Raw genomic sequence first — 17,137 nt, 5'->3', positions numbered from 1 at the left:
CGCCACAACGGCGGCCTGCTCCAGATGCTCCAAAGTTTGTCCACTGAAGATGACACAAGAGGATTCTGGACCCTAATTCACTCTGTAATATAGCTCATTCGTTGGTGTAGGTGCCAACCTGCTAATTGTCATTACAACAGTAAATAAGTGTGATGGATGTAAAGGGATGGGGGCACAGCTCTCATACATGTGTGCCCCATGGTGTATGTAAACACTGGATTTTGTTTTTGTCCAATGGAAGCCTATTGATATGATATGATATGATATGATATGATAGTTTATTTATATAGTGCCTATACACAATGTGTTTCAAAGTGCTTCAAGAGAAGGGAAGGAACAAGGGAAAATACAATGACATTCTTTCAGGCCATGAACAGTAAGGATGTGACACTAACTATAGTACTCAGCCTGACGACATTTCAGATAGTGCAAGAGCTAAGACATAGATAAGGAACGGAGGGGGAGAGTGGGAAGGACATGGAAACAGTCAGGCGACTACCCTACTAGGCCTGACGACATTTCTGGTAGAGCCAGAGAAAAACAAGAGGTGAGGGAGAGGTGTGCAGAAAGGTAGGGGAGGAACAAAACAAGCGACTATCATACTAGGACTGATGACATTTCAGATAGTGCTGCAGGGGGGGGGGGGTGAGGAAAAAACCAGTAAGAGGAGGGGGGAAGAGACAGACGAGGTTGCTATCATATTAGATCCAGGGACAATTCTGATAGGGTAAGTGCATAGAAGAAAGTAAGGGGAGGAGATAGAAAGAGGGAGAAGGGAAAGGAGGAGAGAACAGAGAGTAAGCAGTCAAAAGAGTGGAGAAGCAAGAGGTCAGAGTGAATACAATTGTAGAAGTCAGTAGTAACACATAATGTTTCAAGCCAGGATATAAGATGAAGATGGGAACAGCATGATTCAAGGCCACCATGAGTACAAGATGCAAAGGAAGTCCAGCATGAGAGTTAAGAAAGGGTGATGTGCCGTGAATGAAGTCCATAAAAATCAAATCCAGCATTGGCCACAAGACGATGATGGCGAAGCCAGAATTTATCAGGACAGACTCCTGCAGATGTAGGCTGTGAGGGGGAAGCAGGGTAGAAGAATCAAGCAAAACAGCGAGAATGGTGGGGGCACAAGGGAAGATCACGGGGGGGACCAGAGGGGGTGGAGATGGCATGTGGGGACAGACGGAGCAACACATGTTGGTGCATGCTTACCTGCTGTCTGAGCAGGGGGTTGGGCCCTGGGTCCTCCTGGCCTGAACAGGACCAAACAGGAATTGCCCTTTTCTTCGTCTGCCCTTCGCTTATGACGCCCGGGTTAGAGGCGCCCTTGATCTAATAGTTAAGAGCAGGAAGGAAGAGGCAGGGCTATGAAGGTGGGTGGTGCTTAGGCCAGGTGACCTAGATCCACTTGCACCTGCTCCCCATCTGCAAAGGAAAAGAGGCTGAGGGCTCCTTAAGTAGGGAAAAAGAGCGGCAAACAGGAAGGCACCAGGTGGGCGGGGCTTGCTAAGTGGTGAAAAAGAGCGGCAGGCAGAAAGGCACCAGGTGGGCAGGGCTTGCTAAGTGGTGAAAAAGACATATGTAGACGTATAAGGGGCTTGGTAGGTGAGTGAGCTGATTACATAGTGAGTCAAAAGCGTGTGACTTGAGAGGTTTGCAGGAGGGCCATATTCCAATCTGATTTGTGTGATTGGAGGGAGTTAAAAATGTTGTCTGTCAGGATATCCATATGTGTAAAAGTGAACATGTGTGGATTTGGAGCTGGGTCTGTGGTGATGCATTGTTTCTTATACATTTCCACACTGTTTCACCAATCTGTACCACATTTTGCAAAGTTACCTGTTAGGACCCTCCGGACATTACTGGCTAAAGGACATGTGGACAACCTATGCCTTTCCCAGGATGTCAGCACAAGTCAAATTTTGTTGGTTTGTGGCTTTGCGAAGCGTTAATCCTTGTACAATTCCACACCATTTCACATATCTGCTCCAAATTTTGCATAGTTACCTGTTAGATACCTCGAGACATTACTAGCTTAATGACATTTGAACACCGCATCCCTTTCCCTGTATTCCAGAAAAACTAAAAATGTGTGGTTTTGTGACTTGGCGAAGCGTTGTTCCTTATATAATTCCACAAAGTTTCACCAATCTGCACCATATTTTGCATAGTTACCTGTTAAGACCCTCTGGACATGACTGACTACATGACATTTGGACACCCCAGCCCTTTCCCTGGATTTCAGCACCTTCACACTTGAGATGGGTGCCTGCAATCAACAAAACATCAATGTGGTCATAGAAAGGACCTGTGCTTAAACCTAAAATGCACTGTTTCTGGGACATTTGCATTGTAAGGCACCACAATGAACTGCACCATGCCAGGGAGAGGTAAAAGGTGGGGAGAGAGCACAGCAGGTCCCAAGATAGAGCAGCACACCAACTCTCGCCTCCCCCCATCGTCTGTTCCGGGGTATGTCAGTCAGCCACACATACCCATTTTCAGTGCTGTTTACTTCAGAGTAAATAAGTGAATCACAACAGCAACAACAGGATCATTGATTTTCAACAGTTGATGAGAGTGCTGTGAGAGTGATATCTCTCTCCTTCTCACATAACAGACTGTAGCAAGAAGGCACACTTTCAGCTACACCTCCTCAGAGGCATTCTCCCTTTCCTCACCTTCCCCAAGAAACTCAATGTCTCTAGAGCTCTTGTCCTCTCCAGGCTGGACTACTGCAACAGTCTCTTCCTTAATCTGCCTAACTCCTCCCTTCGCCCCCTTCAACTAATCCAGAATAGGACTGCAAGACGTATCCTTGGCCTCAAGTCCAACGACCGCATCTGTCCAGCCCTAAAATCACTCCACCGGCTCCCAGTTGCCGCTAGGTTCAAGTTCAAGACCTTCTGCATCGCCCACAAGGCTTTCTGGAACCTGGGACCCTGTGACGTCCACATGTCCCTAGGCTAAATAACTCCCTGCTAGTGCCTTTCAGTCTTCTAGCTCCAACTCTCTGCAGATCCGATGCTTTTACAAGCAGAGTGGGGGGTAGATCTCTCTCCTCCGCAGGTGCCTCCCCCTGGAATGGCTTCCCTGCCCCTCTCAGACTTAAGCCAGATCTCCCAAAGTTCTGAAAGCTTCTGGAGACCCTCCTTTTCTCTTCTTCCTTCCCCCTCCACCTCCTCAGCTAATGTCCCCTCTGCCTCTTTTTAACTGACTATTTTTTTCAGATTCTTACAGGGCACCAGGCCCTCCTTGACCAGTCTAGCCCTGCACTAGGTCTCCCCTCACCCACCCCCCAACCTGCACTTGACCTTCCGTGTTCCCTCCCCCTGCACTAGCCTGGATGGGCCTGCACCCCATTGATCCTAGCCTGTCCCTTGCACTTAGCACATGGACCTTCTTCCCCTGCACTCTCTGCATTTCCCTGGCACTTGTCCACCTGCCCCCCATTGCACACGCATAACCCATGGGCCGTTCACCCTGACCGGTACTTCCCGCTTCCCCTACACTTCTTATTACTGAACTTGCACAATCTGAATGTCACAAGGCCTAGTAGGTCTGTTTTTGTTTTCTTCATCCCTGTAACCCCTCGCCTCTTTGCCTTGTTGCTCCTTGAAACACCTGTTGCTGTATAGGCGCATTATAAATACCCATCAAATAACTAAATAAATTATCTACTTTATTTGTTCCTAACGAGCAGAACATTTCCTTCACTGGTGTTGTTCAGAAGTTGTGCAGCATAGATTGACACAAAGGTTGTTACAATCTCCAGACGGTACCAGTTTCCTGTAAGTGCTTTGGTCTTTTAATGTTAGTGATGTCACGAGAAAAGTCCCATTCCATTCTGGAGACGACAGTCCAAGCATAATTTTTAGTCTGCATTCTGGGGCTTGTAGATACTGGATTTCGCCAATTTAAATCCAGAACTACAAGCCACACAATGCAAAGAAAAAAAGGATAGACCTCGCCCGTACAAAATGGAATGTTGCTACCTATCACACATAAGCTGCCTGGTCGGCATCAATGGAATACCTATAATCATCCCTTTTATGTTCATAGAAAAGGTCCTCTCTAACCATTTCCTTGAGAATTCAGAAGTTTACTCTGCATTACATGTCCTGCAAAGACAAGCACTAGTTCCTTTGTAACCATTTCCTTTTTGTTAATACTAATTACTACATCAACTCAAATTAAATTAATGTTTTTACAGATGGAAACGTTTGTGAAAGGAAAGCCCAGTACTGAAAATACAGGTACCGAAGATATAGGACCGTCCTATAATAAACTATTACTTATTAAGTTGTGGAAATGAGTTCCATTGATTTGCGTGATGGCAACAGTGCCACGTGCACTTTCTATTTGCAACATGGGTTATACGTGAGCAGATGACTACTTTCTCAAACATATTTTCCAATTGGAAATTGATTAAAAACAGCGTAGGCTCATGAAATGGGTGGTCATTTTATTTAACAAAAATTAAATTGCATGGAAATTATTGCTTACATTTACAGTTACATTTACGCATTCCTCAACATTCAAATTTCATTGAATTACACCTGGACATGGTGTGGCTATGGCCATGCATGTGATCCTGGGTTTATGTAAACTAACTACATCAATTAATAAAAAATGCACGAAAATGTAATGTTTTGGAATTTACCGGTCTTTAACTTTTTCTCCCAGGTTCGTTTTCAGGTCAACTTTTCTCAAAGGGAAAAAAAATGAGGGAAGGATGCAGCAGCTGGTGAAGGGCAAAGTACACAATGGGCTTGATTCAGGGAAAAGTGCGCATTGATCCTTCAAAGCCTGCACGCGGAGAACGAATCTGTGTGGCCCCACACAGAAAGTTTCTGTTGTGACTGAATAATTAGACGTGGCTCCTTTAAGGAAGGAGGCACGCCAGGGCAGGAGGAGGGCGGAAAGGGAGGGACAAGGGGGGAAGTTGAGCAGTAAAGATGATGTAAGAATAAAGGAAGGTTGAACCATTGAATGGCTCCTGTCCTCATTAGGCCGTGCCACGTGTGAATGATTTAATGTTACGAGCGAGTCCAACAACTGGCGACGAAGCTGCCGTTCCCAGGCATGCAGCAGGGAGGTCACACATGCCCAGCAGGACAACGGAGTAGCCACCGTGGCCACGGCGTATTGTCGAGCCGAGAGAGCCGAGCCCAGCAGTAACGCGGTCACCCAGCTGCAGCAGAGGTGGACCGCTGCGACAGCCCCAAGCGCAGCAGCAGAAGAACACCGCCAAGCAAGAGCCACAGCAGCAGCAGAAGAACGCCACTGGAGCAAGAGCCCAGCAGCAGCAGAAGAACGCCGCCAGTGCAGGAGACCAGCAGCAGCAGAAGAATGCCGCCGGAGAAAGAGCCTTGCCGCAGCTGAAGAACACCGCCGGAGCAGCGACAGGCCCAGCTGCAGCAAAACGAAGCCGCTGTAGCAGCGTTGGACCCAACAGCTATCGAGGAGAAGTACAACGTGGGACGCACACGTACTTCTACGACGGAAGACTGCAGGGGAGTAACGAAGCACAGGTAAGGAGTGTGCCCCCCCTCCCCACCACCGGAAAAAAAAGAAAAAGAAAAATACAATAACATGGCCCAAGCAAGACAACGGAAATCCAAGGAACACATGCGCACGTCCCCACACGGCCCCCTGCAGATAAAAATAAATAAATAAAAGAAGGGAAACCATGTGTGAGTTGCGGAAGGTCCTCAAGGACAACAAGAGGACAATAACCAATAAGGCTCCCCAAATACAGCCTGCCACCAAGCCACACCAAATGACACAGAGTCAACAAAATACAAACATAGTACTCCTGAGTAACAAACAAGTGCCTCAGAAATAAGAACTAACAAACAACCAAACTAGAAACTCCCACATTTGAATACCGCTACCAGCCCCAACTGACTACAGGGCTGCCCCGAGACTCTACCACGCTACCCAGAGCTCAACCATGACAGACCAAGCACAAGTGGCTGCGGAGACGCCCCAACTACCAATGGTACCCCCACTTCCCATGCCATCCACATGAGAAGACCAAACCCATTTACCCTCAATCCACACCATGACCAGGGTCAACGTCGGGAAGAATGGGTAGAAGAATTTGAAGACTTCGTAGGTGCCATTGGCACCCAAGATCCTCCCAACAAGATTAGTATCTTCACGAATGTTGCAGGAAGAGAAATCAAAAATATAATACGAACAATTCCTCTGCAAGAACGTGCTAGGTATCAACGCATTCTAGAAGCCATCAATGAGGAACTAGTAATAACACCCAACAGAGATTACGAATGCTACACATTCAATCAATATGCCCAACTAGCCAACAAATCCATCATTCCTCATCCGCCTCCAGAGGAAAATAATAAAGTTCTACTTCGCCAATTTCAACGACGATGAGGCCATCAGGCTACGAATAATTGAAGGATGCATTTCATCAATGTTCAGAAAACACCATCTAAAGAAACCCCTATCCCTCAAAGAAATACTCGACCTGGCCAGAGTATATGAAAGAATAGATGTCCAAGCCACGGCCATAGAAAATCCAAAAAAAAGAGACATCATTGCGGCCATGACACCATACGCCAGGTACCAAAGCCCACAGAGCCGACAACCCTTTCGATACACCACACAGCGCCCCCAGAGTGTCAGGCAATGCTACCGGTGTGGATTTGAATACCCCCACAGAGGACCATGCCCTGCAATTGGTCAACGATGCATGCGATGTGGCCAGGAAAACCACTTCCAAGCCATGTGCAAAGAACAACTCCCTGACACATGATCAAACCGTCCAAAGAACCCCAGTCGCCTTCCAGAGCTACACAGAGAACAGCACGACCGATGCCCTGTCGAGAGAGGGATGACATACCCCACAGAAGCCCAACAACACCCAAATACCGTGAGGGACCGAGAAGGACTACAAATTGAACCAGACAGGAAACCTCACAAACTATACGATAACCACCGCTATGACCAAACGCAAGTGACCACCCTCGATGGGGCCTACACGAGGGAACACTCAACACCCCAGGAACAAGGAAATTACATAAACCCCACAACATCAGACTATGACCCATACAACAACTCCCCACCGAGGTCTCTTCAAGCGGAGGCACAATAACCCCTATACCTGCAAGATGGCTACGACAGGGAATATGTCAGGCTCCTCAGTGTCAACGCCAAAGGCACACCCGCCCCCAAAGTGACAATACAAATGGAAACACCAGAAACCAATTTGTTGTCGACACTGGAGCAACTGTTAACGTCATGAACGAGGAACTATAAAATGCTATGGAGGATCTCTACCCCCTACATCAATCAAAGACCCACATCTTCCAGTGGGGAGCAGCGTGCTACCCCTGACATCCAGAGGACAATTCCTGTGCGACCTAACACACAAACATCTTACAGAAACTACAACAATACATGTCATCCAGAGTCCCTCAAGGGGGCAATGCCTCCTCAGCTACAGGAAAGCCAGGGCTCTGGCACTCATAGACTTATGTTACGAACCAACCAAGGTAATAAAAGGACACCCATCAGACAGGCGTGAAGTGATGGCAATATCCTGCTGGCCCATCAACAAAGATGTCCGATTCCCCAAACTATTTGAAGGAGTAGGGATGCTCAAGGACTCTGTCATTAAATTGCAAATTGACCCCAAGGTAACACCAGTGCCGCAGCACCCCCGCAAAGTGGGCTTTCACCCCCAAGCTCAAGTGTCCAAAGAATTGCAACTCCCACTACTAAATGACATCATTGAAAAAGCCAAAGGACCAATACCATGGGTATCCCCATTGTAATTGTCCCCAAAGACAATGGGAGACTACGTATATGTGTCGAAATGCGCATCCCTAACACCGCCATCAAAAGGGAGAGGCACCCCGGACCGAGCCTGGAGGACATGCTCATCAGGCTGAACCAAGCAACAAACTTTTCAAAATTGGACCTCAACCAGGGTTACCACCAACTTGTCATAGACCCGGCCTCCAGACCAATCACGACCTTTGCCACACATGAGGGACTATTCAGATATAAACGCCTCAACTTCGGCATATCCTCGACCGCGGAAATCTTCCAAGAGACAATCAGGCGACTGATATCATCTGAGGTCAACACCCTGAACTATAGCGATGACATCCTAATATTCGGGAAGAAACAGGAACAACATGACATGGCACGTATAGCAGTATGCAAGATCCTACAAGAAGCTGGCCTAACACTTAACAGCCCCAAATATGACATTAATAAAACCAGTCTCAGATTTCTTGGACACATATTTTCTGATAAAGGCATAATGGCTGACCCGGACAAAATAAAAGCCATCACCGACCTTCATGCCCCCACAACAACAGTAGAACTACAGTAATTCCTAGGAATGGCAGGGTACTGCGCAAGATACCTAAAAAACTACGCCACCATCACCAATCCACTTCGAGCCATACTTTAGAAGGGCAGCCCCTTCAACTGGGACACATGAGGCCAAGCAGCCTTTCTGGCCATCAAAGAATACCTTGGCAACCATCGCCAACTAGCGTACTTCCACCCCGAGTGGAACACCATCATCACAGTTGACGCTAGCCCAGTCGGCCACAGTGCCATTCTGGCCCAAACCAACATCAAGGACACCACCCAACATTTGATAGTGGCCTACGCCAGCCGAGCCCTATCCCACACCGAAAAGACCTACTCACAGGCAGAACGAGAGAGCCTTGCAGCCATGTGGGCCTGTGAAAATTTTCATCACTTCATAGTTGACCGAAGATTTACACTGGTCACAGACCACCAGGCACTCCTATCTCTATTTGGAAACCCCATAACAAAAATGCCCCCTGGATAGAACGATGCGGGATAAGACTCCAAGAATATGATAACAACATCGTCCACAAACTAGGAGGAGAAGCCAACCCGTCAGACTACTTGTCAAGACACCCGATGGCAGAGAACGACAACTCCCTGGTTTGCGAGGCGGAAGAATACATTGCATACCTGTCCTCCAATGCCATGCCTCCTACTATCTCGACAGCAGTCTTCGCAGCCAGAAGCAAGGTTCACCCCACCATCAAAACTGCCGTATACCTCACCCGCACGAACAAATGGAAGAACATGCACGAAAGAGGAAACGGAGGGGAGGGGACGGACAAGAAAGACCTATGCTGCTTAGCCAAGATACGTTCAGAGCTAGTAGCCACTGACCAAGGCATACTGCTATGTGGGAAATCGACCAGTAGCCCCGAAAGACCTGCAGAAAACACTAGTAGCGATAGCCCATCAAGGTCATAGGGGGATCGAAAACACGAAAAAGATCATAAGAAATCGTACATGGTTCCCATACATGGACGTCATAGTAGAAGACATACTAGCACACTGCAGACCCTGCCAGTTAGCAGCAAAAAAGACAGATCCAAACCCGATGCAACTGACAACACTTCCAGAGAGACCCTGGCAAAGGGTCGCAATGGACTTTTATGGACCCCTGGAAGAAGAAGGCTACCTACTTGTGACCTTCGATGAGTACTCAAGATTTCCATTCATCAAACAGACGCCATCAACATCGTTCTATGATACAGCACCCATCATAGATGAACTCTTCAGCAAATGGGGCATTCCCAACATTGTCAGAACGGACAATGGTCCCCCGTTTCACGGACGAGAATTTGCCAAACTAGTAGACCACCTTGGATTCCATCACCAAAAAATCACACCACTCTGGCCCCAGGCCAATGGAATGGTGGAACTATTCATGGCAACCATATAGCTGACCCGGCAGAAGGCCCTTTCAGATCAAATACCACACCCACAGGCAATCTGCTGCATGCTCAGGAGCTACAGAAATACACCACGTGATGCGACAGGACAAACACAAGCAGAACTAATGGTGAAATACAAACCCCGAACACGCATCCCTCAGTGGGAGGACTATACACCGGAAGAAGACGCAGTCATAAGGAAACAAGATGCTGAAAAGAAAGCAAATGCCAAAGAACGTGCCGACAAGAAAAGAAACACTAAAGAATCACAGCTCGAAGTCGGACAGACAGTCCTAATCCTACAAAAACAGCTGAGAAAAACAGACACGCGCGACATCCCAGCCATAAAAGGACCCATGATAACCGCAACGGGAGAACCAGGTGAGATAACACGGAATGCGTCATTCCAAAGACTATACTTTGAAGATCCAGAAGCATCAGAGAATGCAACAGAGGACTCAGGGCCCGAAGAAAATGGTAGCCCTCCGACTGAAGCAACTGGTGAAACCAGAGAGTCCCCAGGCAGACCCCACAAAACAGTGCAGAGACCTGCAAGGCTCATCGAGCAAATATGAACTCCGGCTTTCATGTTAAACACGGGGGAGATGTTGTGACTGAATAAATAGACATGGCTCCTTTAAGGAAGGAGGCACGCCAGGGCGGGAGGAGGGCAGAAAGGGAGGGACAAGGGGGGAAGTTGAGCTGTAAAGACGATGTAAGAATAAAGGAAGGTTGAACCATTGAATGGCTCCTGTCCTCATTAGGCCGTGCCATGTGTGAATGATTTAAGGGTACAAGCGAGTCCAACAGTTTCCAATGTGTGCTCTGCGTATTAATGGATTGAAACGTGCATTCCAACCCAACCTGCACGAGGAATGCCCACAACATGCCCCCACGCAAAACAAAAATAGAGCACAGACTAACCATTCCTCATACCTCAGCGTCCACCATTGATTCAGCACCCCTTTAAACCTGTGCAAGCTCCCCTGTATGTAACAGCTGCACACCTGAAAACCTGCGTGAGCTCCTCTGTAAGTAATGGCTGCACCCCTGCAAACCTATGTAAGGTCCCCTGTAAGTAACGGCTGTACCCGAGCCAATCTGTGCGATGCTCCACATAAGTAATGGCTGCACCCCTGAGAACGTGCGTGAGCTCCCCCGTAAGTAATGACAGCACCCCAGCCAATCTGCGCAATACACCTCACAAGCAACAGATGCAGCCCTGCAAAGCTGCACAAACACTCCCAAAAGTAATGTCTGCATGCCTGTCAGTCTGCAGTGAGCCCACGTCAGTAACAGCTGCATTGCTGAGATCCTGTAAACCCTCCACCCTACTCCCTATGCACCAAAACAGCTGCCAACTACCTGGACTGTACAGCAGCTCCCTCAAGCCTAGATGCCAACCACCCGCCCCCCGACCTCCAACACTACCCCCTGTCAGCCCCACAAGTCCTTGCACCACCTACCAGCCCCTTCACCTCTGACACCACCCTGAGGCAGTCCCACAGGTCTTCACACCACCCACCAGCCCCATCATCTCCAACATGACTCCAAAAAAGCCCCACAGGTCCACACACTGCCCAAAAGCCCCAAAAGGCTCTGACATAACCCCCAGGCAGCCCCACAGGTTCACACACCACCCACAGCCCCCTCACCTCTGACAGTACCACCAGGCAACCCCACTGGTCCTCACACCACCCACCAAAGCCCTGAACCTCCAACACCACCCCCAAGCAGCCCCACAAATCCACACACCACCCATCAGCCCCCCTCACCCTCGACAACACCCCCAGGCAGCCCCACAGGTCCACCCACCACAGACCAGCTCCCCTCACCTCCGACATCAACCCCAGGCAGCCCCACAGGTCCACATGCCACCCACCAGCCCCCCTCACTTTCAACACCAACACCAGACAAGCCCCACCAGTCCTCACACCACCCACCAGCCCCCCGAACCTCTGATGACACACCAGCCTGGCCCTGCCACATAAGCCCAAAACAAGTACAATGTTGAGCAACAACTTACCTCACCGCCAATGCCCTGGCACCACAAGAAGCACACTGGCCACATACCCACCCATAGTCATACAAAATGGGGCACTGATGCAGAATCCATGTCTGTTGCTCATCATAGGAGTCCCTGGTGCATCACCGCCAGTGGCAAGGCAAAAGGACAGCAGAATTTAGCACCAGCAACAGATTGAAAGCACCTTGTACTTGTGACACAGTAAAGCTATGGAATTCAATGTGCGTATATTGTGCCCATGTGCCATAGCAACGGCCGCAAGTGCCGCACGTGAATGACCGAGGAGGACGCAAGTCGAGACATCACTGATAGGACAGAGTCACATGTAATGTGAGTGCATACTACCAAGCAATAATCAATGAATAAAGAGGTTCAGGTAGGAAAGAATAGCCCTCCAAGGCATTTACAACACAAGTTGAACAGTCATGTGTCGCAGTGATGCAGAGGAAGTCTGACAGTGTGCAAGCCAAGCAGATGAGTCATGTGTACAGCCAGATATAAACTAACTCACGTGATGATGAAGCATTCCAATCTCAGATGTGCAGCATGAGATGAGTTCGCCAACTGGCTGGACCATCCGTGATGTGTGTTGGTGGGTGTTCATGCATTGGGAGGCAACCTCCCCCAACTGCACAATTGATGAATGTATGACACAAATCCACAGTAAGGCACCCAACCCATGTGACAGTGAAATGCATAAGGAATACATAAGGAAATGAAACTAAACAAAATGCAGTACATGAACAAACAGACAGCAGCTATGTGATAAACAAAGAGAAAACTGAATTAGCAATATGTACACTATGACAACAAACTACGTGGACAGGGAAAGTGTTCAAGGGTAAAACTGTAAAAGAAAATGCAAAAATCAAAACAACACAATGAACAATATACATAGACAGCAGGCTCAATAGTCTCCCATGAGGTCTCCCATAGTCTTGCAGGCGCTCCCTCAACCTCCACGCCTCCTCCTCTGTATCCCTGCAAGCCTCCTCCAGTATGGCAACACGCATCAGTATCCTTCCTTCTATCACTTCTGCCCTTGCCTTAGCAAACCGTGCCATCCTCGCCCGCTGTCTCTCTGCCATCAGCTGCATCCTAAAATCTATTCGGACGGAGACCAATTCTCAAAAGCACTGAAGTTACTTCTGCCAGGTGCCGTATGTTGCTGCCCTACTGCCTCCTCATTGTTGATGGGTCCTGCAAGGATTGCCCCAGACCACTCCTATACTGCTGCTTCCTGGTCAAGCATTCAATGTGCAAGCACCCCCGCCGTCTGGATTTTACACCACAGGGGGTACAGTACCAGCACTGTCCTGATGTGCTAGCTGTCCCACTGATGCCTGTTCCTGTGCAGGAGCCTGGTCAGGCACAGGGACCAACACCTCTGTACTTGCTGGGACTTCCACCAGAGGCAGAGACGTGTTGACCACAAGAATGGGCAGTGTGGATGGGATTGGAGTATAGGGGGCCGTGATGGAAACTGGCAAGTAAGGCCACCCAGAGGACAACTGGGGCACAGAAGTGGCAGTGGAGGAGGGGGCAACTGAATTTGCCTGCGCACAGAGACCACCAGAGAGCAGCGCACCTGCCAGATGGCCCAGGTAGAGGGCCATCGATTTGTGATGCTGGAGGGCTCAGAACGCAAAGCTCTCACATCATCATGAATCAAGGATGTCTGCTGTGCAATCTCAGACAGCAGGGCATGCATAATCTCGGGGGTGATCCCCATGGCCCAAAGGGGGACACTGTTTGGGTGGAGGCATCCATGACAGTGGTCATTGCTGCATCAGATAGAGCAGTGACAGGAGGTGTGGCATCTCCCTCAACGGTGCACTGCACATCCTCCTTTCGCTGGCCCAGGGGTACAGCCTGAACACCTTCCTGGATGCCCCCACCAGACCCTGTGCATTGGCCTTCACCTGCCTCCTCCTCCACCATCACCTTCATCTCCTTGCAAGACTCCATAGAGCCTACCTTCCTGGATGGCCCCTCCATTGCTGCACCCTGGCCCAAAGCCACTGAGGACTCCCCCATCACAACAAACTCCTGAGCCGCCCCCGCCGGAACTCCACTCGATGGAATTTGCACTCCACCAGCCAACTCACCCTCAGATGATGTGGACTCAACTCGGGCTGGCCGGGGTGTGCGCTTAGGTATGGTGGTTCTGCCCCTGCCCTTATGCTCCACAGCGATGCCTCTGCCCACTTCATGAACTGCAGTAACTGTTTAAAATTGCGACAAAAAAGCATTGACATCAATAACCCCTGTCAATGGATGTGTGCCATACACTGAATAAACATGATTAATCATGCAGCATGTTCCAACCATTAACTGACACACACACACAATGTACACACACACACACACATGTACATGCTCAGACAAACTGCAATTCAAACGCTGCATGAGAGTAGTTTGAAGGTTCAATCACAGTCATGACACATGCACATGCAAACAAACTATATTCTACAGTGCCAACAACACATCATCAAAAACATGTAACACCACCATATCAATGAGCAACGAACACAAGAATCACATGCAGCCATGTGCATGGGAACATTACCAGAGAACCTGCCCTCACAAACACATTCACCAACGTGCACCTGCAAAAATATGACCTGCAAGCAAGCAACATGTACCGGCACACATATTGGTGAACAAATTGCACATGTCAGGTGGCCAAGCATATAAATATTGTATGGACACACATACACTTATGTTACAAATTCAGTGCGAAGAGAGGTCACATCCCAGTACCGTAGACGTCAATGCATCAACTCCACATACGCATGCATCAATGTGAATGTGCTACTATCAGCAGGTATGCATGCATGGATGCACTGTCAGGTGGGCCACACTTGACATCGTACATCGTGCATGTCACTCACATGCCCACAACATACCATGTCCACATTTGTTATGTCCAAGCACTTGCTCCATGCTCACACACTGCACATGCAACATGCTACTAATGCACAATCTGCCAATACTCATACAAATGCCAGTATACAATGTCTGATGCCTCAAATGGCTTGACTTGGCATGAGACAGCAGTCAGCTGCATCTCACACCACACAGAAGCCACAAACAGGATGTGGCATCTGAAAACACACATGCCACCAATAGTACTGTAGAGCATTGACCCACATGTGTACTCACCAGCGGCATCCAGGTTTCCCAGGCCAAAACTGGGAGTGGATGTACGGATAGAACCTCTCAAGTACCCACAACTCTAGCTGTGTGAGCCAGTGGCAGCCAGAATGGTGCACCTCCATTGTGGGTTCCTTGCCAAGGGTTGCCACCACCTTGGAATGGCTATGGGCTTTGAGGTCGACCATACGTTTCTGGACCCTGTCCCTGGGGCAGACTGCCACCTCCTCTGCATTGATTGCAGCCATGGTATCATCCCAGATTCTCAGCCTTGCGTTGTTGCCAGATGTGTAGTTGGGTTGAAGAGGGCATCACAGGTGCCCATGACCCGATCCACTAGGATGCCAACTTTGGTGGATGGATTTGAAGTTGGCAGACCTCTGCCTTGACGTGGGGGTGCTGTACTCCTCTGATGACATAGATGGGGCAGACATGGGACTCCCAGGGAAGGCATTGGCTTCCTGAGTTCAGGGTAGGTGCTGTGGAGCTTTGCTGGTATTGGCGAAGGTGGAAGTTCTTCAAGTACAGAAGAGTTGGTTGCAGGCCCAACAACGAAGTCATCACCGACCTTCATGCCCCCTCAACAACTGCAGAACTACGGTCATTCCTAGGAATGGTAGGATACTGCGCAAGATACCTAAAAAACTATGCCACCATCACCAATCCACTTTGAGCCCTCCTTTAGAAGAACAGCCCCTTCAACTGGGACTCATGAGGCCAGGCAGCCTTTCTGGCCATCCAAGAAAACCTTGCCAACCATCGCCAACTAGCGTTCTTCCACCCCGGGTGGAACACCATCATTACAGTTGACGCTAGCCCGGTCGGCCTCGGTGCTATTCTGGCCCAAACCAACACAAAGGACACCACCCAACATTTGATAGTAGCCTACGCCAGCCAAGCCCTATCCCACACTGAAAAGACCTACTCACAGGCAGAACGAGAGAGCCTTGCAGCCGTGTGGGCCTGTGAACATTTTCATCACTTCATAGTTGGCCGAAGATTCACAATGGTCACAGACCACCAGGCACTCCTATCTCTATTTGGAAACCCCAAAACGAAAATGCCCCCCTGGATAGAACGATGGGGGATAAGACTCCAAGAACATGATTACGACATCATCCACAAACCAGGAGGAGAAGCCAACCCGGTCGACTACTTGTCAAGACACCCGATGGCAGCGAACGACAACTCCCTGGTTTGCGAGGTGGAAGAATACATTGCATACCTGTCCTCCAATGCCATGCCTCCTACTATCTCGACAGCATTCTTCACAGCCAGAAGCAAGGTTGACCCCACCATCAAAACTGCCATACACCTCACCTGCACGAACAAATGGAAGGACGTGCACGAAAGAGGAAACGGAGGGGAGGAGAAGGACAAGAAAGACCTAAGCTGCACAGCCAAGATACATTCAGAGCTAGTAGCCACCGACCAAGGCATACTGCTATGGGGCAATCGAGTAGTAGCCCCGAAAGACCTGCAGAAACAGAAAACACTGGTAGCGATAGCCCATGAAGGTCATAGGGGGATCGAAAACACGAAAAAGATCATAAGAAATCATACATGGTTCCCCTACATGGACGTCATATTAGAAGACATACTAGCACACTGCAGACCCTGCCAGTTAGCACCAAAGAAGACAGATCCAAACCAGATGCAACGGACAACACTTCCAGAGAGACCCTGACAAAGGGTTGCAATGGACTTTTATGGACCCCTGGAAGAAGGAGGCTACCTACTCGTGACTATCGATGAGTACTCAAGATTTCCTTTCATCAAACAGACGCCATCAACATCGTTCTATGATACAGCACCCATCATAGATGAACTCTTCAGCAAATGGGGCATTCCCAACATTGTCAAAACGGACAACGGTCCCCCATTTTATGGACGAGAATTTGCCAAACTAGCAGACCACCTTGGCCTCCATCACCAGAAAATCACACCACTCTGGCCCCAGGCCAATGGAATGATGGAACTACTCATGGCAACCATATAGCTAACCCGGCAGAAGGCCCTTGCAGATCAAATACCACACCCACAGGCAATCCGCTGTATGCTCAGGAGCTACAGAAATACACCACATGATGCGACAGGACAAACACTAGCAGAACTAATGGTGAAATACACACCCCAAACATGCATCCCTCAATGGTAGGACTATACACCGGAAGAAGACGCAGCCATAAGGAAACGAGAT

The sequence above is a fragment of the Ambystoma mexicanum genome, chromosome 6q, assembly GCF_040938575.1.
Source record: "Ambystoma mexicanum isolate Mex_15411 chromosome 6q, UKY_AmexF1_1, whole genome shotgun sequence".
Taxonomy (NCBI): domain Eukaryota; kingdom Metazoa; phylum Chordata; class Amphibia; order Caudata; family Ambystomatidae; genus Ambystoma; species Ambystoma mexicanum.
The sequence above is the reverse complement of the archived record's forward strand: the minus strand, read 5'-3'. Positions refer to the sequence as shown.